At 44.6% G+C, this 13,214-nt stretch overlaps 1 protein-coding gene across 3 annotated transcripts in view; it reads left to right on the forward strand.

Moving 5' to 3' along the window:
• Positions 1 to 213: 213 nt before the first annotated feature.
• COL14A1 (collagen type XIV alpha 1 chain) overlaps positions 214 to 13,214 on the forward strand; it is a 194,939-nt gene continuing 181,938 nt past the window's right edge. For all 3 annotated transcript variants that reach the window (XM_036031381.1, XM_028534047.2, XM_036031380.1), the window contains exon 1: positions 214 to 370. The gene's annotated coding sequence lies outside the window, so the exon portion shown is untranslated. The remainder of the gene's footprint in view (positions 371 to 13,214) is intronic.

Consider the following 13,214-nt stretch of genomic DNA (forward strand, 5'->3'; position numbering starts at 1 on the left):
GGAGGAAATAAAGTGGGGGTGTCTGGGGCTTAGGCCTGCCTCCCACCACCCCAACCTCCGCCCCCGCGGCCACCTTCTGCTCTATAATTGGCCGCCGACTGGCCTTCCTAGCCTCTTATCTGATCCCCGGCGCCTAGCAGGAGGGAAGCGCTGCAGAGGAGGAGGCAGCTTCGGGCCGCGGGGAGTGGGAGCAGGAGAGGGTGAGGGTGGGCGTAAGCGAGGGAGAGAGAGAGAGGGAGGCCAATTAAAGGGGGCACCAGGCGGGAAGCGAGCGAGAGCCGTGGCTGCCAAGAACCAACTCGCGGCAGAACTTGGATCTTCCTAGGCACCCAGAGGTCCCCAAGCGGGGCTGGAAGCTTGCCCTGCACAGGTCAGTTCCAATCTTTCTCTGCCCCACCTCGGGTTGGCTTTGAAAAGCCTGGTAGCGAGGAAGCAAAAGTGGCGAGGGCGAGCCACCTGCGGATAAAACGCAATTCCTTGGACCTTCGCTTCGCGCGCCCTAGATGGCCGGGGGGTGGGGGGGGCTTCGGGGTGGGATGAGACCATGCGCCCCGATGCCTCCTGGCGGGGTGGGGGTGTCACTGTGCAGGGAGATCGGACGTGCTGCGTGATGTGAATGCAAGGCGATGACGGTACCTTGTGCTGCTCCCGGGAGCTCTTCTCTATACTGGGGTGCTGTGAGCGTGGGTCTAATTTCCAGACGCCGGGGACACCAGAATTTCCAAGTGGAAGGGTTTTAGCAAAGGAGGCAACCTGGTGAAAAGGGGGGCTTGGGGACTTGGCTCGGAGAGCTGTATATAAATAGAAAGCATGCTGTTTTTATTTTGATTGTATTAGGGATAGATTTGGGGAGCAGTCGATGGACGTCATGGGGGACACCTCAGCCACTACTTGGTCCGGCCACGGATTAGCGTTGGGGACTAGGGGCTAGACCAGACGCAAAGAGGACCGCCAGGCAGAGGGCCTTGATGTGGGTAGGATGTTGGTGGTAGCCTGGTGCAACGTCTGTGCGTCAAGAAATCCTGATGCTTCTTGTGTTTTACTTCGGCTGCTGCTTTGACATACACCACCAGGCTGTGTTGTTGGAAGATCCTCTCCTCCCCGGCTTTTCCACCCTTCACCTCCCCGCACTTTATCCCTCTGGACCTCTCGCTGCCTCAAGCCTCCCAGTACGCAGCGTCTGGGCGAAGACGCAACCAGTGCCCAGAGCAGAGCTTTGGTGCGCAGCGCACACAGACGAGGCAGGTTAGGGCGGAGCCAAAGGGAGCGCGAGTGGGGCCCCTGGAATGGCTCAGTCTTAGGTAAGACTGGACGTCCAGACCCCAGGCACTCACTTTAGGAGCTGGGTTCCTGGGTCCTCGGTGGCAAACGCGCCCTCTGGCGTGTGAGCTCAGGGTTGACCTGGGGTCGTCGCTTCAGCTTGCGTGAAGGCCTTGGACTTGCCCTTGGGGAAAGAAACCGAAATGGAGCTAGTGTGCCCCTCTCACTGGGGCCTGGGTTTCCCCCTGAGAATTGCTTCTGGAACTGCCCAGAGCCCCATGCGCTTTGGAAGTCATGAACTTCCTTCTGGAAGTTTCTGAGCGTTGGCTGCCAGTCCCAGCTGAAGAAGGTGGGAGGGGTCAGGAACGAAGAATTACGGGGATAAGACTTAGGTGGCTCTGTGAGGAGCAGAAGTGGTAAGGAGTTTGCCTGAGGCTCCCCTGTTGAAAGCTCTGGGGCTCCCCACCTCCAAAGGGCGGAGGGGAGCACCTCCTAGTTGCATCGGATAAAGAGGCCCGGCTCCAACCCAGGGGGCAGGCTTGCTGGGTACCCTGAGGTGAGCCCACGGTAGTGTTCTGTTTCTGACAGGGTGGCCCACTTCTACACGCAGAGGACTCACTGGTGAATTCCGATGAGTTAGTGAGTGAGTGAGTGAGTGAATAGCATTCGGCTTTCCGGTGGTTCCAAAAGACCCTGGATGGACTTGCTCTGAACATGGCCCCGATATGTGGTCACTGTAAGACAAACTTCAGGGTCGTATTTTTTAAAAACAGCTTTTTTTGAGGTGTAATCCATATACCATACAGATATACCATTCTGTGGTTTTTAATACATTCACAGAGTGGTACAGCCGTCACCACGATCGACTTTAGAACATTTTTCTCACTCCAATAAGAAAATCCATCCCTTTTAGCCGTACCTCCCCATTTCTTCTCAACCTGCTCTCCCCCACCCCACCCAGCGCCTGGCAACCATGAATCTACTTTCTGTTGACATTTTGTATAAACGGAAGCATGCAGTAGGTGTGTGGTCCTTTCTGACTGGTTCCATTCACCTAGCAAAATGCATTCAAGGTTTATCTGGGATGTTCAGGATCTCACAGACCACTGGACATCTGCTCCTCCGGCCTGGGAGCCCTGGTCCAGGGTAAGCCTGAACCTCCGCTGCAGCCCTGACCTCCCTAGGGTCCCTCTGAAAGGAGAGCCGGCACACTGGAGAGGCTGCATTGTAATTCCCTGGATAGAATTAGTTGGAACCCATTCGAATTCCTGGAGCAGTTTTGGGTGGGTCCCAAGCTGCAGGATCCATGGGAGGAGCCCTTTGGCCCTTATCCTGCTGCGAAGGTCCAGCTGAGGATCTCAGGGAAATGTCTATGCAAGACTTGGTTTTCGGAATCCGCCAGGGCTGGCCTCAAGGATGGGCAGAGCAAACGAGTGTTGTTTGACGGGCACGGGGCAGCCCCGGCCCACCAGACGTGCTCCCTTTGGCTTGTAAGTCCTTCCCAGTGTCGCTTAGTAAAGCACAAGCCCTGTTTTCAGCTGACAGTGACAGGACTCTGGAGACACGTGCTGTCCTGACGCCAAAGGCAGCCTTACGATTGCTGTTTCCCGGCCTTCCGAGTGTAACCTAAGATCCCCTTCAAGGACAAGATCCCCTTCCCGCAGCCTGAGGTGCTGTTTGAGCTACCCTGAGCTAACACGTGATCTGGGATCATGACAGTTTGTAAAGGGCAAGGTTGTTGGTAAATAGGCTGGATGGACGGCTCCTGGGGGAAACAGGGAGGCCGGCCAGGTGGGAGAAGGGGGTGAAAAGAAAGTGGCAAAAACCAACTTCCTCCTTCGGGGCTGGATGTCAAGGGAGCGATTGTCTCTTGCTCCTTTTATAACTAAATAAAAAGTGGCAGGGATCCAGTGACTCTTTTTTTTTTCTTAAAGATGGATTGATTTATTTTTAGAGAGAGGTGGGATGGGTTGCCTTTCACACACCCCCGCGCAGCCCGAAGCCCAGGCGTGTGCCCCGACCGGGAACTGAGCCGCCGACCTCTCAGTTCGCAGGCTGGCACTCAGTCCCCTGAGCCCCACCGGCCAGGGCCAGGCCACTCTTTATCAATGTTTTTGGCAAACCTGTCTGCCAATGGGCGTTGGCTGGTGGAGTTAGCCTGGCAGGTGTCCCTGACTCAGAATTTCAGGGAACAGTGCTTTGTCTCTCGCCTGCCAGAAATGATCAGATTTGTTTATAAAAATTGATCCAGAGGGAGGCCGGGCTCTGCTGAGTCCAAGTGTCTCAGGAAGTGTCTCTAACTAGGGATACTCAGTTGCTTTTGGATGGTTTTCTGTCTGATTTTGTAGAGAGGAGCTCACTGAGTGGATCTAAAAATGACGTTCTATAGCAGGTTTGTTTTTGCTTCTATTCTTCCTCTGCTTCCCAGCCCCGCCCCCTGCCATGTCCTGAAACTGTGCTAAGCACTCAACATGCAGTGGTGAATAGGTAGAAATGCAAAGAACCAGCTACAACACAGTGGTAAGAGCTCCAGAGTGGAATATAAAGATCACGGCTGAGGGAAACCCAGGCGCAGCCCTGGTCCAGACCTGGACAGTCAGGAAGGCCTGTGGGGAGGATGGGATGTCTTTGCTGAGATGTGTGGCTACCCTTTCTGCTGCTTATCGGTGTAGACTTTAGGTGCAAAGCAATTCCCCGTGTCTTGGCCCAGGGGCTATGTCAGTACTTGTAAGAAGAGAGAGAGAAAGAGGGACAGAGAGAGGGAAAGAGAGAGAAAGCGGGGTAGCCAGGAGATGGAACACTCCTGAGTCAAGGAGCTGTCATTCTAACTGGTCACTCTTTCGGGATGGTGCAGCCTTCTGTTGTGTGGAACTCGGAGCAGCCGGTTTCAGACTGAGCAGCCGCACTTCTCAGGCTGCTCTGCAGTCAAGTCCCTGGCTTTCGAGTAATTCACAGGGCTGACGAGGACCTCCAGTGCAACACGGAATGAAAGAGTAAGATGTTACAATGTCGACCTTCCTGTCCTATATTTGACCTCGGGAGGGAAGCATTCAATATTTTACCATTGAATATGATATTGACTGTGAGATTTTCACATATGCCCTTTATCAGATTGATCGAGTTCCGTTTTATTCTTAGTTGAATTTCTTTTTTAATCATGAATGAGTAGTGAATTTTCTCAAATGCTTTCTCTGCTTCTGTTGAGAAAGCTGTCTGTCGTTTAGTCTGTTAATATGTTGAATGATATGACTTTTAAAATAGTAAACCGATCTTACATTCCTAGAATAAACCCCACTTGGTGATGGTGCTGCTGATGCTTTTTAAACGTTTTATTTATTTATTTTTAGAGGGAGTGGGAGGGGGGAAGAAAGAGAGGGAGAGAAACATTGATGTGACAGAGGAACTGTGATCAGTTGCCTTTCTCATGTCCCCAACCTGGGACCTGACCCACAACCCAGGCATGTGCCTTGACCAGGAATTGAACCGGCGACCTTTTGGTTCACAGACCGGCGTGCAGTCCACTGAGCCACACCAGCCAGGACTGATTATTATTTTTATACATTGCAGAATGTTATTTGATAATAGTTTGTTAAGGGTTCTTGTGTCTATGTCCATGAGGGATATTGTCCTATAATTTTTTTTTTGTTTTTTGGTAAGGACATCTGGTTTTGATAAACTATTATAGTGACTCACCTAGATTTTCTAAAATGATTTGTGTGGGATTGTTAACATATCTTCCTTAAATATTTCATTAAGTTTTCCCCGTTCATTGACCCTGTGTTCTGGAATACAGGGGATTTAAAAGGAGATTTTATGCAGATTTCATCTCCACTCATCGTGGCTCGATCTTTCCTGACGTGCCCCTGCTCAATCTTGAATCTCTCAGGCAGTCCCGAACCCTCTGCCCTTCTTCCAACTTCATGCTAATGAGGCTGTGGCTTTCTCTTGATTTCTGGTCACAAGGTCGTGCACAGTGGGAGTCTGCTTTGGGGGAAGACGGCTAATCACCAAGCTAATGGTAACAAAACTAAGTCTTAATTCCTAATGTAGATTTGTGTTCTGCTGTGTCATGATGCTAACAGATAAGGGTCATGACCCCTAACTTCATCTAGGGCTTCCTTTTAGCTCACCCCGCCAGCTGACCCTAAAAACAGTTTTGATGATTCTGGACGTGAGGAGGGTGATGTTTTCATTAGAGAGGAGGCATAAGGAATGCTGGACGGTGCCAACACACTGAGCTGATACACTAGACGTGCTTTTAGTCTTTGCTTTCTTATCTAAAAGTCTGTGTGACATCGATCATCAATGGATTATAAAACTGTCTTTCTATAAAGTGGATATTAAAGTTTTAACGATGTAGAGTCGGCGAAGACACCTTAGAGGTCATTTTGCTCGGTTCCCCTGCCCACAAAGTCGGGAACCCTTTGGTTATCTGATATGGGTATGACTTAACCCACTCCTGCCTCAGAATCTCTAGCAAAAGGGAGGAGCCTATTCTAAGTGTTAAATACTTTTTATAGTCAAACCCACATTTCTGTGGACCAGTCCACTGATCCAAGTTCTATTTACAGCAGCTGGACAAAGTAATCTCGTGTTACCTTCCACGTGAAAGCTCTCCGAATATTTGAAGACATCCATTGCAGGCCTCCTATTCTCCTTTTTCCTAGGCCTGATTAAAATATGCTTAAACATTCTCATTTTTTCCACATCTTTTTTGCATTAACTTGTCTACTAGAACCATTAAATTTTTTTCTAAGTCTATGAATTGCTCTTAAGTCAAATCTTGCACATCTTCACATGGTTGATTATTTTGAACCCATATTGAACCGTCATCTGGAAAATGATAAAAATGGGAAGGAATGTATTTAGAAAAGTTAAAGTCGTCCACCCATGGAGATGCTGTGCCTTTGTCATAATCTGGATCTTCAGTTTTTGCCCAAATTTTTATGCCAAGTTAGTCCCCCAACCTTAATATGATGCAAGAGAAAGATTTTTTGATTCTGTCCTCCCTTAGTAGCTATTCAAGTAGCAAATTCATTAATTACCATCATTCCCGTTTCCTTTGCATTCTTTCAACCCATTGCTAACATGCCCCTAGTTAGAACATTGGAGAGCTACCTGTGTTCTAAGCATATTAATAACAGGGTCACAATCATTCTGTAAGGAAAGTGTTAATTTGCACACTTTATTGATGAAGAAACCAAGCCATGGAATGGTTAAACCAGGTAGTCAAGGATCTCTGGCAAATTATAGGCAGACCTGTCTTCCTAATTCCTAGTTTTCTATTTATATTGCCACTCTGTGCTGACTCTTTGTTCTGTTTCATATTTGCTTCATTTATCTTTGCAACATATTTGCTTATATTCTTCCTTTTTTAATAATATTGTAAGTGAGCTGACTGAGGGCAGGGATCACAGAGTATGAACTTTTGTATCTTCTTTAGTATCAAGTAGAGAGCTTTGGTTACCCTATTTCACCGTGTATAATGTGCTCCCATGGTTTTGGCCCAGACTTTTAGGGGAAAAAATCTTCTGTTTTAATTAATCAATTAATTAATTAATATTCAGATGCTTGTTTTTGTATTATAAAGGAATTTTAGCATTTACTTTTGAACATATTATGGTACAAGAAATTTTATGTAACAAATAATTACAAACCACAAGAACAGATACAAGGTATTTTAGGTACTACCCACGGATGATGTGCATCCTTATCTTTCCCTCAAAAATTTTGGTCAAAAAAGTGTGCATTATGCATGGCAAAATATACTTTTAGTAGGGCTCTTAATAAGTGATTGTTGGAATGAAAATTGTAATACTATAAGTAACCTCTCTCAGGGCCTGGTATGCCAGATGGCTAGCTACACTTCTATTTAAGTTTATGGCGGGGGGGGGGGGGTTGTAAGTAAACACTGATTGAACAGAACATTATCCAAGGTTTGTGTGTATGTGTGTGTCAGTCTGTGTGTGTGCCTGTGTGTGGATGGTTTATAAAACTTTAGAATAAATATTTTAAGGAGTTTTGATAAAATGAACTGTACTCAGGGCCCCTTGTTAAACTGAACAGTACAAATGAGATTCAACCAGACAAACACATGAAGGAGAGGAAAGGCGAATTCGCCCTCGCGAGGACAGCTTGAAATTACTCATTCCAGACTTGTGACAGGGTTTCGAGAAAACTTATACTAAACATTACCGACGTTACCCAAATGGGTTTCTACCCTCTGAACTCGGAGCTGAGGAGCCATCTCTGTCATGCTGTTTTAAACCACACACACACACACACGCGAATTAAAGCAGAGTTATTTGTTTCGCGCAGGCTTTTGGGCAAAGTTGCTGCAAATTAGGCTTTGACATTTTGGCCAATGTTAAACCATGTCATGGCACTTTAATAGGAATTGGGAGTTTTTGGCCCCTATTTCACTGTCCAAAAATTTGGGGACTTGGCAGAAAACCTTGGGAAACTCAATTTCTACTTCTCCCAACATGGTATTACTCATCCTAATTTAAAATAAACAAAAAAAGGAAGAATTTAAAGATAAGCTATGGCTACAATAAATAATACCCAGCTTTCAAAAAAATGCCAAGACTCAGATAGCCTTTACTTATTTATTTGTTCATTTATTTATTTAAATCATGTGAAATGCAGATTACCTTCCACCACAGCATGTGAAGTGTCGCCTTAAACCAGGACGCAGGAACTTCTGTGCTTTGCTGAGAGCGGGGAGAGGCATTTGCACTGCGGCTGGTCCAAGGGCTTTTTCTCCCCTGTTAACCTCCTCTCTCGTGACGTGTGATGAAAGCCCTCTGCCCTCAAAGTGCATGACACGAAGACAAAGAGACACATGCCTGTTTCCTTCCCCCTCCGTCTCTTTGTCTTGTTCTGATGGAAACCTCTGGTCATAACGTTTCCAGAACAAAATCTAAGGAAGAACATTGTGTTTGAGTTGAGATGGTGATTCCGCTGCTGTTGTTTTCTTTGGGTGTCTGGGGCGGCTATCTGGTGACAGGCAGATTTGCTGATGTTTTTTTTAATTAAAAAAATTTTTATTGTTGTTCAGTTACAGTTGTCCCCATTTTCCCCCATTACTCTCCCCTGCCCTGCCTACACCCCCACATTCAATCCTCCGCTGCCCCTCTCTTTGTCCTTGTTCATGGGTCCTTTATACATGTTCCTTGATTTGACCCTTCCCCTTTTTCCCCCTATTATCCCTCTCCCTCCTCCCCTCTGGTTACTGTCAGTTTGTTCTTTATTTCCATGTCTCTGGTTCTATTTTGCTCAGTTGTTTGTTTTGTTGATTAGGTTCCACGAAGAGGTGAGATCATATGGTATTTCTCTTTTACTGCCTGGCTTATTTCACGTAGCATAATGTTCTCCAGATCCATCCAAGCTGTTGCAAAGGGTAGGAGCTCCTTCTTTCTACCGTGTAGTATTCCATTGTGTAAATGTACCACAGTTTTTTGATCCACCCATTTACTGATGGGCACTTAGGTTGCTTCTGGCACTTGGCTATTGTAAATTGCACTGCTGTGGACATGGGGGTGCATAGGTTCTTTTGAAATGGTCTTTCAGGGTTCTTAGGGTATAATCCCAGCAGTGGAATCGCTGGGTCAAAAGGCACCCATTGATGTCTTGGCTGTGACAGGGCTGCAGCCTGCTTCTGTATCTTTTCCAATCCCCTGTATTCATGCCTGCTGTCCACACTGGGATTACTCACGCTCCTCTGGATAATCTGCCTAACCTCATTCTACGTGCCCCTGTAGGGTTAGTGTTCCATAGATGGCCCGGGGCCTTTCCTCCTGTATTTTATCAAAATGTACTCATCATTTGTCTCATTTCCTCTGTGCCTTGAAAAAAAGTTGGTTTACTAAACTGTAATAAATTAATCCAGGCTAAAATACCATACATATACAAGTTATATACAATTTAGTGTATTTCTGATCCCATTGGGAATGTTAAGGAGCGTGTTTTAAATTTTTTATTATAAGATCTTAACTTGATTATTTATATGATTGTCAAAGCATTTTGATAGTCATTTCCCTTTAATTGAAAACACAAAACAGTGCTTGCTGGAAAGAAATACAAATATGTATTCCTTGGGTTACACTCTATTACTCTAGAATAAAACCAGAATATCAGAAGTGAGAGGACCTGAGTCATGTTTGTTTGAAGCTTCGGAGGATTAGCTGTGCTGTATCACCGCAGTGACTTCTGGGCGGAAAAGAAAACGGATGCTGATACGATGCTGCTGAAGCATATTCAGAGGGAAATTATTGTCTCAAATAAAAAAATAGTATTACATTAATTGAGGATTTAAGAAAAGATCACAGATGACAACAACAACAACAAAATAAAGCAGAAAAGAAAGGAATTACTAGTGATAAATGCAAAAATAAGTTAGAAAAAAATAATATTGACAAGCTAAAGAACATTCTCAAGAAATGCCATTTGGACAGATACATAGCTTATCTATTCTGGAAAGAAAAGAGAAGTCAGAAACACATAAATTCAAAACTGAATATGGGGATGCAACTAGAAAAGTTTTGTCTTAAGTTCAGAAGTCACACAGGTCTGCTAATAAATTTGAAAATTAAAACCAAACAAAGGATAACTTTATGGGAAAATATCCAAGCCTGAACCAAGTGGAAAAGGTTAAGTAGATCTATAAACAAGAGGGAAAAAAAGTTGTGCAGGATTAGCTTCAAAAAAGGGAAATATGTCATGAATGTTTACATATCTCAGAACTTATCAAGTTGTATGCTTTGTATGTAGTTTATGGTATGTCAGGCATATCTCAAAGTTGCAAAAAATATTTATAGGCTTTTGTAGAATAGGCCATTCTCATGCTACTTAAACAATTACAAAACAAGAAAATATGGAAAGATTTCTAAGTTATTTTAAGGAGCTAGAATAATCCTGACACCAAAACCTTTAAAGAGAACTATTAGTCAATTTTGGTGACTAATACGGATTTAAAAATACTCTATAACCAGGCAACATTATATGAAAACAGTAATATGTGGAGACAACAAAGATGAGTGAGCCTGAGAGGAGGGTCCCATGGGGAATTTTTGGACTCTGGGAAGTGTCTGATTGGCAGGCGTTAAAGGGGATTGATTCTGCAGCAATCCAGCGCATCAGTGAGCTGCACAGATTCAGTCCAAGACTTGCACAAGCAGACCCAAGATGGATGGGACCCTGGAGTCCCTGAGACACATCATTGCCCAAGGCTTGCCTCACAGAGACCTGGCTCTTGTCTCCACAGCCTTGAATATTGTGTCAGTGTTACAGAAAATCCGGGAAAGCAAGCAGCAGAGTAGGATGGCTTTTCCAAGTGATGAGGTGGTGGTCTACACGTCAATGACACCTTGTGGATCTCTCTTTGTGAGTTATGTGCCCCTCCAAGGGGACAATGTTTTTGGCAACTTTCAGTGCTGCTTAAGTAGAGCGGAAACCTGATGGAATGCAGCTAAAGTGCTTCTGGTCAATGCCCTCTCACTGAACTACCCTGTCACAGGGTCACGGAGGAAGTCATTACTGGAAGTGTTCTGTGAGCAGAGGCTTGCACCAGCGACCTCCTAGGTGGGCTCATGACCCAGCAACAGCATCAGACCCCATCACTCCAAATGTGGAGAAGGTCACGTTTGGGATTCCAGGAGCTAATGATCATCTTCCAACTATTGCACGGGGAAGAGAAGCCTCAAAGCCTGTGTGAAATGAAGTGTCCCCGACAGGACGCCGTCTCCTATGTTTCCAATATTCCTCAGACAAAAAGCTGAGCACCCACGTGGCCCTGGGCTGGACCATGATGAGCAGGAGTCACCAAGAATCCTCTCTGAAGAGCAATGCATGGCCTTGGAGGAATGAGGGGAAGGCTGGGATGGATGGTAACTGCGGTTTTGCAGAGAAAAGAAAGAAATCAGAGCTCAGCCTTGACTCAGTTCTACAGGAGTGTTGACACTTCCTCACCCAGATGGTCGCTGAGCCACACAGCCCTGTGTGGCTGTCGCTGGCAAGGCCAGGTCTCAGGTGCTCCAAAGAATGGCAGAGGCTGGACTTTAAAATTAGGAAGCTCATTAAAGCAGGTCAGCAGAGCTTTAGCACCTAGGGTTGCTACCTGAGGGCTGTACTAATCCCCCAGCTGGTTCCATTCGCAGAATCTTAGAGAAATCAGACTCTTACAGGACCCAACCTCCACTCAGTTACACTTTCCAGGCTGGAAGGATGGAAACAGGGTGGTCTGAAAAATATTTTCATAGGCCGACTCCAACTTAAAGCTTGGCTGGTGTGTACCTCTCTAAATTATATATGTTGTTTCAAAGAATGGGTTAGTGCAGATTTCCTCAAAAGAACAGCAGCCAGGACTGCGAAAAGTAGCATGGTAGCAATTTAAACAGTGCTTGGCATTAAATATGCAACGTGGGTTGTTTTAAAAAATATGCAAGTTTCAGAGTTTTCCCAAACTTTGCAAGTAAGACGTAGCTCACATACTCCACTAGGTATAATCCAAAGCTAGAGAAACGAAAGTTCTTCAAGTGGTAATAGTATATAAAAGTAGAAAATCCTGGATAAATTTAATATGGCTTAAAACTACGACTGTAATAATAATTTTTAAGAAGCCACACATTCATTTGGGGATAAATGTCACCTAGAATACTACTCCCATTCTTTTCCTTAAGAAGAATTAATATCCCGTTTTTATGAGTCCTGCAATACATCATATTTATTTTAAATTTAGAAATAGGTAACTTGAATTGATTTGTTTTTACTTTATTTTTGCCACCACAGGTGCATATCTATAATAAAGAAAATTCTGAGCATTTTAAGTTGAAAACATTTTGAAAACTAATTAGCATGTGACAAAGAGTGCTTGAATGTGGTTAGTTCTTTAGGAATTAGAGAGAAGGAATCATTTACTGTCTTTGTTGTTTAAGAATACAAAAAACCAATAACTCAAATGTGTCATTATTGAGCTTAGGTTATTAAAATCTTTAAAGAAGTGATATGACTTTGTCATCTTATTGAAAATGGCTTGACTGAAAACTAAAACCATTATAATTACATTAAAGTAAAAAAAAAACCCCACAATAATTGCTATGAACAGGTAGGATTTATTCCTGTATTGCAAGAATAAATTAATATTAGGCATTATCAAAGTAATTCCATTAAGAGGTGAAGAAGAAAATATGAATATCTCAATAGATAAAAAGTCATAAAAGCAAGATTCAGCATCCATTCTTGAATGAAAAAAAATACTTAGTAAGAAGTCCAAAAGTATGTTTTATTTTGTTCTTTAGATTCCACATATAAGCGAAGTCATAGAGTGTTTGTTTTTCTCTGACTGACTGATTTCACTTAGCACTCCACCCTCTAGGTCCATCCCTTCTTTTGCAAATGGTGAGGTTTCGTTCTTCTTATACGGCTGAGTAACGTTCTATGTGTACAAGGTTGTCCAAAAGAAGTCCAGCCATTGTTCATATAACGAGAATGGTTTGTATGGCACTGTTGTAACCTGGAAGACAAGGAGAGTGGACTGCAACACACATGCATGAACAATGATGACTTCACTGTACTAGTCAGTGGGGGTGGTAGATGTCACTGAGTGAGCATGTGTACTATGTGGCCATCTCATTCAAAATGACTGAGTGAGTAGAGCAACAAATCTGCATCAAATTTTGTGTCAAGCTTGGACATTCCTCCATGGAAACTATTCAGATGATTCAGAAGGGTTTTGGGGATGATGCAATGAGTATAGCACAGATAAATGTGTGGCACAAATGCTTCAAAGATGGCTGAAAATTTGTTGACAGTGGTCCACATTCTGGAAGGCCTGCAACAGGCATAACATCTGAGAATGTTGAACGTGTATGGGCTGCAATCAACAAAGATCGCTGACCGACAGTGTGAGAACTAGAAACTGATCTGGGGATTCCAAAAACTTCTGTGTCTGAGAT

This window comes from Phyllostomus discolor, chromosome 7 (assembly GCF_004126475.2).
Source record: "Phyllostomus discolor isolate MPI-MPIP mPhyDis1 chromosome 7, mPhyDis1.pri.v3, whole genome shotgun sequence".
In the NCBI taxonomy this organism is placed as follows: Eukaryota; Metazoa; Chordata; class Mammalia; order Chiroptera; family Phyllostomidae; genus Phyllostomus; species Phyllostomus discolor.